The sequence below is a fragment of the Leucopleurus acutus genome (assembly GCF_964270905.1).
Source record: "Leucopleurus acutus genome assembly, chromosome: 7".
NCBI lineage: Eukaryota > Metazoa > Chordata > Mammalia > Artiodactyla > Delphinidae > Leucopleurus > Leucopleurus acutus.
Genome location: NC_139150.1, coordinates 11,726,604 through 11,742,295, shown reverse-complemented (window position 1 = coordinate 11,742,295; position 15,692 = coordinate 11,726,604). Strand labels below are relative to the sequence as shown.

The window sequence follows — 15,692 nt, the reverse complement described above, 5'->3', positions numbered from 1 at the left end:
CTGTAATCACCTCCAAACAGGCCCCCCCGCCGGATCTCCTCAGCCATTCTCCACACAGGCCAAGGGGGATCTTCTAAAATGCAATGTGACCCTGCCGCACCCCAGCTTCGAGACCTCTGCTGTCCCCTCCTGTCCTGGGGCCACACACAGTTCAACAAGGCCCTGGGCTGGCATTCCAAATCCTCCAAGACCTGGGTTCTGCCTTGCCCCACCCAGACCCCTCCCAATCTGTGCTCACCAGCAGACCCTCAAATGGCCTGAGGCTCTCAGGCCTGCTTCCTGCCTGCCCAGCAGGTGGAATGACCAACCCCATCCTGATGTGCCTGGCAAACCTTTACTTATCCTTCAAGAATTCACGCAGGTCAGATGCTGCCTTCAGTGCTCTGACTCATCGCTCACTACCACCACGTATCTTCCCCTCCCCGCCCCCCATTCTCCTTCAGATGTTCATTTCCTTAAGGGATTCATCCCTGTGCCTCGGGAAAAAATATCTGCTCAGTAAATGTCTGAGGAACAAATAACATTTTTGCACAAAATGCTTGACTTTTGAACTCAGGACTTGAATAAAAATCAACAGAGCACAGACCTCTTAGCTCGCTCCTCAAACCCTTTATCTCGAAAGTCAAGCTTTGTTCTGTCAATGGCCTGCCCATCTAGATGCCCTGGACAGTGGGGCGGATGGGCAGACAGAGTAAGGAGAGGGAAGGTCCACACTAGACCAAGGTCACAGACGCTCGGTGAGCCCTGGGAGGCTTCCAGCTGGGTCCTCTGTGAACCTCGCGGTTCACAGAGGTCCATCAGCACGCCACAAAGTCCAGACCTGCACCGCCCACTACAGGAGCCAATGGCCACACCCGGCGAGTCCAAACTAAGACGCGCTGTAAGTGTAAAATGCACGCTGGACTTCAGAGACTTACTTTGAAAAGAGAATGCAAAATATCTCAATCATTTTTTATATTGATTATATGTTGAAATGAAAATGTTTTGGATATTTCAGTTAAATATATTATTAAAATTAATCTCATCTGTTTCTTTTTACTTTTTAAATGCAGTTACTAAAAAATTTAGAATTCCGTATGTGACTTGCATGTGTGGCTCCTGTTACGTTTCTCGTGGACAGCACTTCAGAGCTTCACTTGGTTGGAGTGGTCCTCCAGGTAGTAAACTTGCCTCAGAACTCATTCTCTACAACCGGCTCCCGGAGAGACGGGCCATGCTTCAGGCGTCCCTGGATCCCTGGTGTCAGCAAAGGGCCTGTCAGAGTGGCCTATGGAGAAAATTGGCCGACTGACTTGGTGGAGAACTGGGGTCCCTCATGGCACTTCGAGAGCATATGTGGATGCAGATAAAGTCTGGCTTCCCAGATCCTGTGCCGTTAGGAGTGTAGGCCAACCTGTGCTCGGTGACCCTTCTTCATTTGGAGGCTATCTGGGGTTAGGATGCCACCCAACGAGATGAGCATGGCCACCAAGTGCATAGGCTGCTGCCCTTGTCCCAACCCCCCGACTCTCACACACAACCCCCACTTCCCCCATCACCCTCAGCTTCCCTTGTCCTCGGCCACTCTGCTTCTGGGTGACCTCCTTCTCTAGCCCCAGAGCCCTCACCACTAGTCACCTCTGACCTGCATTTCTGTCCCTGCTGGCGGGGGTGGCAGCGTTCAGGAGGTGACCTCTGGGGTCAGACAATCTCAGACTGAACCCCATCCCTCCACTCATCCTGTGGCCCAAGATTTAACCATCAAGCCTTACTTTCCTCATTTGTAAATGCAGGTAATGGCACTACCTACCCAAGGGGGCTGTTAGGAAGTTTCAATGAGAAGATGTTCGCCAAGATCTTCAGCCCATAGACGCCAGCAACTATCATCATTATCAGGTTTGCCTGCCTCCAGCCTCTCCCCTTCCCAATCTATCTTCCATGCTTATTCCAGAGTGGACTTAAAAAAATACACGCCCAATTATGTCATTTGCTAGCCTAAAGCATCTCAGTGGAAGGCTGGCATCTCCCAAGGTGTCTTCTGAGAAACCATCCTGGGAGATGCATTGTATGAAAGAAGAAAAGGGGGTTCTCCAGCCAGACAAGTCTGGGAAGTGCTGTGTCTTGCTCCATTTGGGGATTCACAATGCTGGTTAACACAGCAAAGGCCGCCAACCCTTGCAATAAAACACCTTACCGTGAACAGGCAAAACACTATTAACTCCTTTTTTTTTTGTAAAAGTCCCATTTCCCACATTTATTTGGATATAGACTCACTTCCCCTATAACACCTGTTAATATCGCCTGGAAAATGTTAACTGAAGTGCTCAAAGCCCTCCGGATTCTGGGCCCCACCCATAAGCCTCTGCAATCTCATCTCTGGTGCATCTCCCCCACCAACCCCGCCCCGCTCAGCCCCTTGCTCTCCCTGAAAGCTCAAGTGTTTTTTAAATTTTTATTTACTTTTGGCTGTGCTGGGTCTTCGTTGCTGTGCACGGGCTTTCTCTAGTTGTGGCGAGCGGGGGCTACTCTTCGTTGCGGTGCGTGGGCTTCTCATCGCAGTGGCTTCTCTTGTTGCGGAGCACCGGCTCTAGGCGCAAGGGCTTCAGTAGTTGCAGCACGCGAGCCCTAGAGCGTGTGGGCTTCAGTAGTTGTGGCGCGTGGGCTCAGTAGTTGTGGCGCGTGGGCTCAGTAGTTGTGGCGCGTGGGCTCAGTAGTTGTGGCTCGCGGGCTCTAGAGCACAGGCTCAGTAGTTGTGGCGCATGGTCTTAGATGCTCCGTGGCATGTGGGATCTTCCCGGACCAGGGCTCGAACCCGTGTCCCCTGCATTGGCAGGCGGATTCTTAAACACCTTGCATCTCCTTTTGTCTCACTCTTGGTGCCTCTTATTTGTCCTTCACTGTCTGGCTCAAGCGCTGCCTCCCCCAGGAGGCCCTCCCTGCCCTTCCCTGAGGAGCATGGGTCAGGTGCTCTGCCCCCCATGTATTCACAGCACAAAGGCTGTAATTATCAGCTCACTCATTGCATTTCTCTGTTTATCTAGTATGGTACTGGCTAAATAGGTGCTCAGCAAAGATTTTTGGCTGAAGCTTCCTGGCACATGTAGAAACTCAACACATGTTAGTTCTCTAGATTCTGTGATTAATTTATTTTGCTTTGATTGTCATCAGGAAGTGCTAGTTCTTTTGTAACTGAATTTATAAACGGTGGGAGGAAAGCAGCCCCTTGACCACACCTAACCTAGAAGCTAGTAAACCAGGGGAATTTCTAGACACCAAGAAATGGTAACGTGGTACAACTGTCCTGAGTGTGGCCGTGAGGACCCACTGCAGGGATGCCGGGTATATCACGGCAGATCCCTCGGGGCAAGGCGCACAGTGGATACGCTGCTAAGAAGCTTCTGCTTCTTGGAGGGGAGGAAGCAGTAGGGCTGCTGGGTCATGGTGGTTGCAGTTTCCCAAATATGCTGGGTGGCATGAGAGTGGGGGACACAGCTCTGGGGACAGTTAGAACAGCCCATAAGGGTGGAATGGTGGTATCTTGGGCGGGAGGAGGGGGTGAAGAGAGAAGCTAGGGGAGAATCAACTCGACATACCGTTTTCTAGAACGTGGCTCCAGGGCTGGGGAAGCTGCATCAGGGAGTAACTGAATATGGGGCTGTAACAGGGTGAGGTGAGGTCTGACATGACTGCAGAGCTGGCCAGATACAGTGAAAGTCATGTCCGTGAGCCGGGGTCCCCACCCCGGCCGCACTCCTTGAGGGCCAGGGCCAGTGCGCGCTTGTCTGTCTCTTCCCACGGCTCTGGTGCCAGGAGCTTAGCCTTCCACGGACAAGGAGACAGACTGGAGGGGGGGGAAGTGACCTGCTCCCAGGCCGCCTGACTGCCAACCCAGGGCTCCTCCCACTGCTGGAGGAAGAGGAGACAAAACCAGAGGAGCCCTGGAGCTGAGAATCAAGAGGTCTGGGCACTTTTGCAGAGAAGTCGTGTCGCATGTGATCCTCAGTACCCTAGATACACTGGCTGCTGATTCTTAAGCGAGTTCAGAAAGGCTGAGCCTTTGGCAACCTTCGGCTAAGAAGAGTTCTGTTCAACAATTCATCTGGCACTGCGTGAGCTGAGCTGTGGCAGGAGGGATGGGGCGCAGGCACATGCCTTCCTGAGGGTCACGTGTCGTCGGGAAGCAGATTCACTCCCCCATGCGAAGTGAGGGAAAAACTACCTGGGGCCAGGCCCTGGGGATTCAGGAGACTAAGACACAGTCTGTCCTTAAGGAGTGTGTGGTCTAATGGAATTTGACCCACATCACGGAAAAATACCTTTCTTAGAGTACAAAGAGCATTTGGGCTAAAACCCCAAGACACGTAATTTGGTGGAAAGACTCACGTGCGTGTCTTGACTCTGTCATTTTCTAGTTGAGTTCAATACTGGCTCTGCCATTTGGCAAGTTATTTAATCTAAGCCTCAGTTAACGCTTCTGTAAAATGGAAATAACTCCTGAGTCACAAGCACTGGTGTGAGGGGGCTACAAGGGTGCATTACAGCCGTGGGAGGCTCTGGTCTGGCAACCTGCCGATGAAACAAGACCATCCAATCCTCTGTCCTTCCCTTAAACCCACCAGTCTTCCCAGAAGAGTCCTGTGAACGTGAGGACCTTGGTTTTTCAAGGGAGTGTGCTGTGAGCAGGGCGCTGTTGAAAGGGACTGGATTTTACTAATCTCTTCTATTTACATGATGCGTTTTCCTTTCAGAGCATTTCTACTTCCCTTCTTGCCTTTGAGCCTCACATTCCCTGGTGAGGCAAGTTAGAGGAGCGTTATTTCCCTGTAACAGAGGCAAGAAACAGGAGGCCCAGAGAGGTTAAGTGACTAGTATGAGGTCACAGAGCTAGTAGCAGGAACTAAAACAAGCAGGCATCCTTAGTCCATTGTGCTATCCTTGTCAACCAAAATTTCCAGAGTCATCTGGAATCCTTTCTGATTCGGTTTTTCTAACCCATATCCCTTCTGAAGTTGCACTATGTTGTTAAGAGATCTGTGCCTTAGAGAAAAGGCTGGTGAAAGAATGACTGACATCCTCCCCTTCCTTCCTTATTTGAGCATCTCTTTCCAGTGCTTTCCAAAGGAGATTCACGTGTTGATTCATTCAACAAACCATGCAGTATGCTTTGTACAGGCAAGAGGCACACCAGTGAATAAGACCCAGTCCTGCCCTCAAAGGGCTCCCACTCTGATGGTGGGGTTATAATACAGGTGGAAAGAGGTCTGTGGAGGTACCAAGGAGGGGCTCTTCTACCCGATGGGGGGGTACAGAATTTAGGTGCATGAGATGGGAACCCCAGTGATCCAACAAAACCAAGTGAGGGTGAATATGAAGATGGGGCAGGCCAGGGGGAACGGCTGGTGGGTGGGGTCACATAATACGAGGCCTTGACTGTCAACCTAAGAAGTGTGGATTTCCTCCTGAGTGCAGTGGGAGGGATTTAGGCAGGGAGGGACGTATCAGAGGCCGTGGTGTCAAAGATGGATGGGAGGAGGATGGGTGGGCTCCTGAGGACAGACACTCCCTTCCGGCCAAGGGGCCCGCCCAGACCTCCATGCTGTCAAGTCGCCAGCTGGCATGTGACTGCTGGGAGATGTGAACGTGAGAGGGTAAGCCCCGAAGTGTGATTGACATGGAAGTCCCAGAGAAGAGAGGAACTCTTTTGGCCTCTGACGGTCTCTGCCTGACCCTCGGCGTTTATATCTGTCAGCCGTGTGGACCAGGTGAGTATGCTCATTGGATATGAAACCCACATTTATGAGGACAGCATCTGATTTGCAGTTAATTTGTTGATGCAGCAAAACACATTGTTTCCAAAAGGTCGGGGGGGGGGGGAAGCCGTGTTGGAATATCAACTTAATTACCTGGGTGGCATGAATGAACGGGCGCCCTACACGGGGCTGCAGGGTGGAAAATGCTTCACCGCCAGGCGTGGACGTGGGGCAGAGAGTGAAGCAGGGTTATACAGGTGGGGGCAGCCTGCGAGGTGGGCAGAACCGAAGCTCCGGTGGCCCGCTGTCTTCTAACGCCTAACCAGCGCATTTGCTGTCCCGGGAATGAGGGTCATTATTCCATTTCACAGATGAGCGGAGGCAAAGACTTGCCCAGGGTCACACCAAGCAGTGGATGACAGGCCTTCAGAAGAGGGTCGAAGAGCTCGTCTCAAGTTAACTGTGCACTGGGGCAGGAGTCCTGTGATGGACGTGGGAGGGGCCGGCTGTTTGGGAACCAGTGCACGGATGTCCTCAGTCCCCATGGAGGACGCACCTTGGACTATCCCTTTAACATCCCTTTAAGGTCAGAATCAGCCTCCCCTTTTCACAGCTGGTAAAGCAGACTCAGGGAGGGCAAACAGGCGCTACCTAAGGCCACACAGAAAGTGAAATGTCAAAGTCAGTGGGCGGACAGGCCAGACCCCAAGCGGGGACCGGTGGTGAGGGGAAGGGGGCAGAAGATCGGAGATGCCCGAGGCCACAGGGATCAAGCAGCTTCATTCAAGGCCGAGGTCTATGCATGCAAAGCTTGGGGTAGGGAGGCAACCTGCTTGAGGTGGCAGCCAGAGCCCCTGCCGTTACCCTTTCTGAGGGCCAGAGAAGGTGGGGCATGCCCGATGGCGGCTGGAGGCATGAGAACGGTGGCCTCCAAGGTCAGCCTCAAAGGGGGTCTCAGGTCCTTTGGGTCTGAATGGTATTCTGAACTGTCCCTTTTCTGTCAGACTCCCATCTAGCTCACTTGGAAGAGGCCCTGGCATCCCCAAAGGGGAGGCTGGGTAGATGCTGCGGGCTCTTCTGTGCCAGGGATGTGCCCCAACCAGATACGCTTCCAGGAATGGAGAGGGTAAAAGGGAAAATTCACAATTAAACCCTGTTACTGTTTAACGAGGGAAGAGTTCACCTGGTTAATTTTCCTGGCTAGTAGCCACATCAATGCTCTGACCTGTGCATGAAACGGGCCTGGTTGGGGAGGAAGACAAAGCTTTCTGCGGCTTTACAAAGGGCCTCTGGGCTGAGAGCAAGGCTCCTCTACTCCTCGGGAAGGGAGAGCCGCTATTATGCAAGGTATGAAAATAAAAGAGGGCTTCTTTTGATAGGCCTCCAAAAAGGAGTGTATTGAAGCTATATTTGTGTGGAGTGTCTCCTTTGAAATGCCCAACCAGCTCTCTCAGGCACAGCTCTCGCCTGTCCCCCAACTCCTGTCATTATCTTGAATCCTCTCGTCCACACTTGATAGAGCTGATCCTGCTTGTTGGGGAGGATCAAATGCTTGCCTCCGCTTCAGAGTGTCAGCAAGGATGCTGGAGAAGACTGAGCGCTGGTGTCCTACAGCACTCGCTCTGTGCCAACAGCACTGGGCAGGCCCTGGGCCCCCACAGCGGACCCTGGGGTCCTCGGGCCCTGCAGCATCCGCAGAGGTAACTCCCAGCTCCAGGCTGTCATCTGGGAGGGATGCTCATGGAAAGACACTGCACAGGATGGACTTCTGCATCAGAGCTGAGGAAGAAGTTTCCATCCTGCCCGTACACGATGACAAGGTGCTTCTTACTGGGAAAGGGAGGCTGGGAGGGGCCTCATCCTGGAGCACCCTCAACGGGCCAGGTGTTACCCAGTATATCTCAGTCAGTCCTAAACCTCTGGATAGAAGCCCTGCCATAATCCCTCCGGCCCAAATTCGCACAATACGTTAGGAAGCTGGCTGTCGGACTCCGGGGGGAGGTTCCCACATGCCTGCAACTCGCCGTCCTAAGGCACCCTCTGCAGTGGTGCTGGGGACTGAAGGTGGCCCTTGAAGAAAAGCTGTAGCACCTGCTGTCGGCTCTGTACGCCGTCGTCTCTGGAGAGCGGCTGCCGGGGACTCAGCCCCCTCAACAAGTCACCTTGCGAGGCCACTCTCCCTGCTGGGCCCAGGCACTCTGCGGCAGTGAGAGCTGAGCTGAGAGGCGGTTCCTCCCAGTCCTGGGAGCAGCGCATTCTTCCCCGATGTTGACAGGAGTAGTATTTTGTAGCGGTGCTGGTTAATTTGTAGTGGCATTTGTGGTTTGAAGCCTTGTCAAGATCCCTGATTACTTCCCGTGCAAGGAGCTCGGCTGATGGGGAAGTTCACATGCTGAACAAAAGCAGCAAGGCAGCTGTGAGGGAAGGCTGCGAGGGGGCCGGGTGACCCCAGGCCGCTTGGGGGACAGAGGCGGGGGGAGGGAGGGGGGACAGCAGTGGGGTGGGGGAGGGGAGCCCTTTGTTTTTAGTCAGGTGCAGCTGCTCGGTCTGAATAGGTGGCATCCCATTGGCGGCCCGAGGTCAGGCAGCAGATGCGGGCCGTGGCTGGGCAGGGGCAGGGAGCCTTGCTGACGCGTGCCATTCTCTGCCCAGACAGAAACAGGAGGCGGGGGCTTCGCTGCTACCTACATGGGGGCAGCCATCTGGGATGCCATCAAGGGTGCCTGGGTGACATTCCCAGGAGGGGGGGGGGATGCCAGGAGGGGCTTCCAGATGTTGGGAGAGAGAATCCCCCTCTGACAGAGGCAGGGGAGCTGTTTTGAGGCACTGGCTATGTTCCAGGTTCTGTACTAGAAGCTCTGCCTGTAAGGTCTCTAATGACCCCAACAACCCTGCAGAAAAGGTAAAATCCCCATTTGGCAGATGAAGAAACCGAGTCTGCAAGGCTCAGTGACTTGCCCAGGCCTCACCGTTAACAGGTGGCCGAACCAGGCTCCAGACCCAGGGAAGTCTGACCCCAAAGAAGCCCACACTCCTTCCATCAGACCCGATACACAAACGGCAGAAGGAAGATGCTGGATCTTATCCCCTTGAGAATGAGGGTGCTCCCCTCTCCCTGGGGAGTTCCTCCCCCCAATATCCTCTGAGTTTTTTGTCTTGCTAAGTCCATTCTGACCACACAGAAAGGTTTGTCTTTGCAGCCGCCTACATTTCACCAGGCCTGTGTCCTGACTTGGGGAGGGTTTGCTCGGTGCATTTAAGGGCTGGGGCCAGCTCAGCAAAACCAAGGCTAATTTATCATCTCTGGAATGGTGTCCACCCCAAGCAGTACTACCACTAGGAAATTAAAATAAAGATCTTCTCCCGATTTTGTAGTTGTACAGATAGGATCGCATAGCATCTTCCGGAAAGGGAGTCTGGTGATTACGACAGCTTCCACGCTGCTCTCCCTGCCACCGGCTCCCCCCGCCCTGGTCCACCCGCAGCTCGGGGAGCTGGTCATGTCCTGCAGACAGTTCTCGGCAGGCCATTCAAGACCCAGTCTCTGGCCCACCCACCCCATATTCCACCCTACCGCAAGCAGCCCATTTTTCCAGCCCTGCGAAGACATGCCCTGCCACTCACGTGCCACAGCCCTTCACAACGCACGTGCTCGTCCTGGGTGCCCTTCCTGCACCTGCCTACCTGGTGGGTCCAGCTCATCCCTCAAGCCTCTGTCCCTTCCCTGGAAGCTATCCCTCTCTTCCTGGCTGGATAGAGCCCGGCTTCTTTCTTCTGTCCCTCCCCTAAAGACGAGGGGTTCCTCGAGAGTGCCGTGGCGTCTTGGTCACATCTGAATCCTGGGCTCTAGGCACAAGGCCCGCACGCAGTCAGTTCAAAGTAAATGCTCGCCCAAGACTGTGGGACTAGACTCAAATGATCAGTAAGGCCGTTGCCCAGCATTTGACTAATGTGAACCAACTAGTTGTCATCCTATCACTGAGTCGCACTGTCCACAAGGCTGGCAATATTTCTGATCAGGAACGGCATGCTTCTGATCAGGAAAAACTCCCAAGCTAGAGATATCCTGGTCTAACAGGTTGAGCCCAAGGCCACCCTGAAGAGCAAGAGACTTTTCGAGGAGAATGCAAAGGTGGGAAGCTTAGATGTGAAATATCCCCAAATTTCCCCAGTGTCTGTTAAAGACAGTCAGGTTCGCCAGACAGAGGTTTTTTTTTTTTTTTTTTCCTTCCCTCAGAACAAATGGATGGAGAACCTGTTTTTAAAATTCCTGGACCCTGGCATACATTTCTATCTGTGTCAAAGTCTAGCCCTCCACCGCCTCAGCAGAGTTTAAAATCCTAGCTAATAGGTTAACAACTGTTTTTCTTCAGCTTCAAATGAAGAATATCAGAAGGCTGGGGGGGAATGCAGCTCTCCAATTTGTACGGACTGCACACAGCTCCCTGCAACGTGTGTTTGACAGGACTGACATTCTGTACCGCTGTGAGATGGGAAAACGTGTGACATTTTTATTCATGGTGGCGTACGCCCTTGTAATGATCAGCTCTGGTCGATGTGCTTACCGCAGCAGCCCCAGAGCCCTCGGAGAACAAACAGGAACCCAAGGTGCCAGCAGTTCGACTGCCTTATTAAACACCGCCAGGATCCTAACGAAGACCAACTGCTGGAAAATCTCACTGTCAAATCCTCAAGGACATTGTCAGTGCACAGCTAACTGCATATATTTTTCATTTAAAATACTGAAATCCAGCATTGTGCCATTACAACCGAGGGGAGGGGCACCCACTCCAGCGGCCATTCTGTCGGCTGCCTCTTCGGAGCTCCAGATGCCCAGTGGGGTTCAGGGCTGAGAAAGGGGTGGCGGAGATGGGAAACTGACTTTCTGAAAACCCAGCCCAACCTTCAGGGTGAAAGGCTGAAAGTTACAGGGCTCTGGTGAGAGTCATTTAAGCTTGGGAAGTCGATCCACTGGCTCCCTCCTAAGTCTGAGAGAATCTGCATAATGAGAAAATCCGTTTCCCCCAGCCGGCCCTCTTCCTGTAGGTGCAACCCATCGCATCCTGCACCTTGGTGCTAATCAGCCTGCTGCTTGGCGGCAGACCTTCAGACATCTGCAGGAACACATGGCCGTGGTAGGTTTCACACCTTGGCAGCAGAGCTCTGGGTCAGGGTGCCCACCTGCGATCTCACCACTCGCCTCGATTCCAAGGCCTCAAGGTCAGTGTGCAGGAGGACCCCTCCCTTCGGCGGTCATTCTGAATCCGCATGCACACTGATGGATGGAAGCCAATCACATGGTAGACCCTGGAGCTTATCGTGGTTGTTACGTGGGGTGGTTTGGTTATGGCTGCGCACGCTAACGTGCTGTGTATTTACCTTGTAAACCTGTATTATTTATGCAGTGCCTCTATTTCCATACTCCAGCCCTGACGCACCAAGACAGACTCTGCTATTTATTTATGGGGTCCTTGGCATAACGGGCCTCACAAGATGCCCATGTGTGGTTCTTGCAGGTTTGCAAAAACCATAAGGCGTTGGCTAAACAGCTGGATGTTCTCCATCCATCACAGACAGAGGCTTGCATTTTAAGGGGCTGTCTGTAAAGCTGGTTTAGCATAATACTGTACATCATCCTTGGCAGAAATGCCCTGGGACGCTGAAGAGCTGGCAACCCAGCGAGAAGGAGCCCTAACCTTTCCTACCCTGGGATGGGGCATGGGGTAGAGTAAGCCATGGGTACCCTGGTTACAGGTCCCAGAGCAAGGGGGGAAAGGAAGGAGGATGGTAGACAGCCCCAGGGCAAAAGCAGGACAGTGAGGGTGGAGGTGCCCTGTTCCTCTCAGCTGGCCATTTTGTCCTTCTGCAGAGCCTTTCCGCATTGACCCCGTATATCCCAACAGACACTCCTTTCATCATGGGCTGTGCCTCACATCTCATTAGAGCATGCTGGTTAGAGGAAGAGAAATTCAGCCTGCATCCAGCCCTGTGCCATTCCAAGGTGAACCTCAACAGTTCCCACGGAGGGCATCCAGCGGACCACGGCGTCCTGTCCCTTTGGTCCCCTGGACCTTTCTCCCATCGTTCCCTCATCCTCACATCCCACGAGCTCTCGTCTGAATGCTGGCAGCATTGTTAGTGGTCTCCTGGCCTCACCTGCTTCCACCCCTTCTAGCAGTGGCCCAGAGTGAATGTTCCCAGATGCCATTCTCTTGAATATAATCCCTCACTGGCTCCTGACACCCACAAGGTATGATTCAAGCTCCCCCAGGGCCTGGCCCCTGTCTACCTCCGCCTACCTCACCAGCTGCCTCTACCAGCATTTCTCTTTCTGCATGGTTTGTTCACTGTGTCTCCCAGACAAAGAGTGCCATGAAGGCAGGACACACATCTCATTCCTTCGCGACCCTGGGGACCTGGACAGGGCTTGGAGCTCGACGTGCCTCATAGTATGTTGGATAAGTGAAGGAAGAATTAATGAAGGCATAAAAAAGTGACTCAGAGTTCTGCCTGGCAAAATACTCCAAGGCATCAGGATTTTTAATCACAAAAAGCAGGGGAAGAATTCTTAGCTGGTCATCATGGTTTTGGGCAATGGAAAGTGTTTGGTAGACAGCTCTGGGGTGAAAGTGGCCCTCTGTCCCACCCTGTCTCTGTGGAGAGAACCATCCCCTGGTCAGCACACCTGGAGAGCCACCATCTCTGCTGATCGCTTCACTCCACCTGGCCTCCCGAGACGCCATCTTACCAAGGCTCAATCTACTGCCCCTCTGGAAACATTCTCTATCAACCTCTCCAGAAAGTGCAAACAGGGATCCATCTAGAAGGCGTCAGGGAGTAGGGCATCCCTAGGAGGGCTGAGAGGTAGCTGTAACCATGGAACCATACCATGGTTATGGGCAGTAACATCTCAGAAATTCAGTTTAGACTGCTGCCAGGCAATGTTAATCGCCCATCACATTTTGCATGTTAAGTGGGATATAATCAGCGATCCCTTGGGAGAAGTCCCTTTTATACATTCTCTTTTAGTACTTTTATTACATTTTAAAATTCTTTGCAGTATAAACTAAATGTGATTCAATATTCTAGAAGACATGGAACTAAGCAGACTGACAATAAAACTAAGCTGGCAAAAACAGTGACCTAAATTAGGGACACGGTCAGTGCCCTCTCAGATCCAGTGTGCAGGAGGCTGGCAAGCAGCCTTTGCTGCCAGGGAGCTGCCGTCACCACCAAGCTGTCCCACGTCAGCTGAGATGGGCGGTATGATGGAAGAAGCCAGGGTTTTGAATCTGAATCCATCCTACCAGCCAGGGGATTAGGGCAGGACCCTAGTGAAAAGTGGGGCACTCGTGGTCCCTCCTGCATCAGTCTGGGGAAGATAACGTGAGAAAATGCAAACACCTGCAGAGCATTCTGCACAGAGCCCAGCAGGCGCTCAGAAGGGCAGCGCCACTGCTGTTCTTACCCCTGTGTTAAGGAATCCAGGGCTCTGTTAGGTTTACTCTGGGGAGGAAGCAAAGTCTCAAATCCAGGAAGTAGCCGTCAACCTTAGCCAGGAGTGGGGGAGAAGCAGAACAGTGACCTTGACCTCCCTAGCCACCCTAAGCCGTACTGCTGGAGTCTAAGCGTGCCCCAAACCACTGGCAGCCACAACCAGATACCCCAGGAACCAGAAGGAACTGAGGCAGAAGGCTCGATGACAGGGGTACAGTGAGGGGAGGGCCTGGGGTCCAGCATCAGGTAGACCTGGTTTGGAAATCTTGCTCTGCCACTTACTGTGTGACCTTGGGCAAGTTGCTTAACTTCTCTGAGCATCAGCTTTCTCGGGAAAATAATAACTGTATCAGTCTCACAGGGTTGTTGAGAAGATGCAGTGAGATGATACTTGTGGAGGGGTTTGCATGAGAATGAAAACTGACCCGACCCATCCGACGCCTCCTCAGCCTGCCACTTCTCAGGTAGTCCTTGACACCCCTTCCCCCAGCACGGCCAGGTTAATCGTTTACCTCGTCCACAGCAGGGTTCAGGGATTGATGGGGGACAATGTGACAGGCAGCTCCGGGCACAGCGCTCCCGTGGCCACAGGGCGGGGACTCCCCACACCGGCAGCAACACTGAGTTGATTCTCCCGGAGGATTGTGCTTGTGGGATAGAATTTATTTTCAATATTTTATGTTTTATTTCCCCTTCCCTACTGGGATAAACTCTCCACCTTTGGCACATAGAATTCTAATCTGAGAAAATGCCTCCTCTGGTCTCGCTGAATCAGATTTCCTGCTCTTGTCCCGCTGGGCTCAATCTCTCCCTGGCAGGGAGCTGCATTCCGAGCTGCTCCAGCACAGACCTTAAAAGAAATGCTGTTTTTAGGCTCTGGTCAGTCCTCTGGCAAAGAGACCCTGCTGTCACACTGCTGAACGTAGACAGGCTTGGGGGACGCAGGAGGCCTGTCACGCACACACGGCACCGCACGCAGGGGTCCTCAAGTGAACTCAGGCCTGCAGACCAAGAGCCACCTCCCTTTTTTGATTTCTCCTGCCCTGAACTGACTGGTGGCTCAAGGGCATGGGGAGTGCACAGAGCTGCCCTCACCCCCCACGACCCACCGCCTTCCGTGTATTCACCGCTCACCACTTGGTCACTCCCCAGACTCACTGGGCAACTCATCTGCACCAGGCCCTGCAAGGGTGCTAAGGTCACGGAGATGAGGCCGACACTCTCCCTGTCTGGTGACAGTGCGTCAGGTGCAGGACGGTGCTGGCCCAGGGTGGGGACGGATGGCTCTGCTTGGAGGAGTCGGGGAGGGCTCGTGGGGCGAGAGGCGCTTGAGAGGGCCCTGAAAGGTTGATGGCGTTTTGTCAGCTGGAGCAGAAGAGGAAGGCCATTCCTGGCACTGGAGACAGTAGGAGCCCATTCATCTCTGGGTTCCCCCAGCGCCCAGCACGAGGCCTGGCCTGGTGCAGACGTCCATGAGGAGCTGGTGAAGGAGTGAACACGGAATTGTGCTGGGCACTAGAGGAGAGGAAGGGACTCTGCCTGGGCTGGGGACACTTAGCAGAGTCTCACAGGGTGAGAAGGAACTGGCCAGATGTCAAGGACTGCAGGTACCTCCAGCCCAGCAGGCCCAGCCGTGGGCAGGGGGCTGGGAGGGGGCCCTGGTGGCTGGGTAAATTCTCCTTTTCATCCAGCAAGTCTGTGCCCCGGGGATAGAATCCTGGAGAGGGACCCACACTGTGGAGGGCTGACGGGCCCTCCTATCTCACTACTTGCTGATGTTTTCTGATGCCCCTTGTGCCTCACAGACCAGTGGAGGAGAGCGACGGGTGACCCGAGGAATTTGAGGGATGTACGGGTGCGGTGCGGCTGACATCCAAGGGCAACTGGGGTGGGGCAAGTCTGGGGAAGGCCAGGGACAGACTAAGACACTGCAGCAAGTGGAGCTCGCGAGGCGGGGCTGGATGAAGAGCGGACACTGGAGCTGCCAGAACAAAGGTGGTGCTGGAAACCACAGGGGTAGCCGAGCTCCCCACTGAGTGGAGAGTCAGAGGGGACAGGCCAGAGCTGGGGAGGAGCTCTGTCCAAGGGAAGGAGGACCAAAGACAGCTCCCTTGGTGCAAAGTCCAGTTCAGAACTCCTGCCCTTCTGGACTCGACGCTTCATTCATCCACCAGGCTCCCGCCGGCCAGCCCCATTTCCACGCCTTGGTGTATTTCACTTGGACCTTTCTGGAGACTCTACCTTGGGCCAAAGGAGCGATTTAGAAGGCAAGAATTCTCTACTGCAACCAGCCAGAGAAAGCCATGGGGCAAGGTGCAGGGAATTCCACCTGAAGTCAGTTGCCACCCCCTCCTAGAACAGGCTAGAACAGCGGCTCTGTTTGGTCTCTCAGGTTCAGAACCATCAGCAGGTATCTGAGACACAGCCTGGAGAGGCTGCTCCCACCTAAACGAGGACAATGGGCTC

At 53.6% G+C, this 15,692-nt stretch overlaps 1 protein-coding gene across 1 annotated transcript in view; it reads right to left on the bottom strand.

Moving 5' to 3' along the window:
* Positions 1-15,692, bottom strand: part of DENND1A (DENN domain containing 1A) — a 548,251-nt gene that overhangs the window by 26,104 nt on the left and 506,455 nt on the right.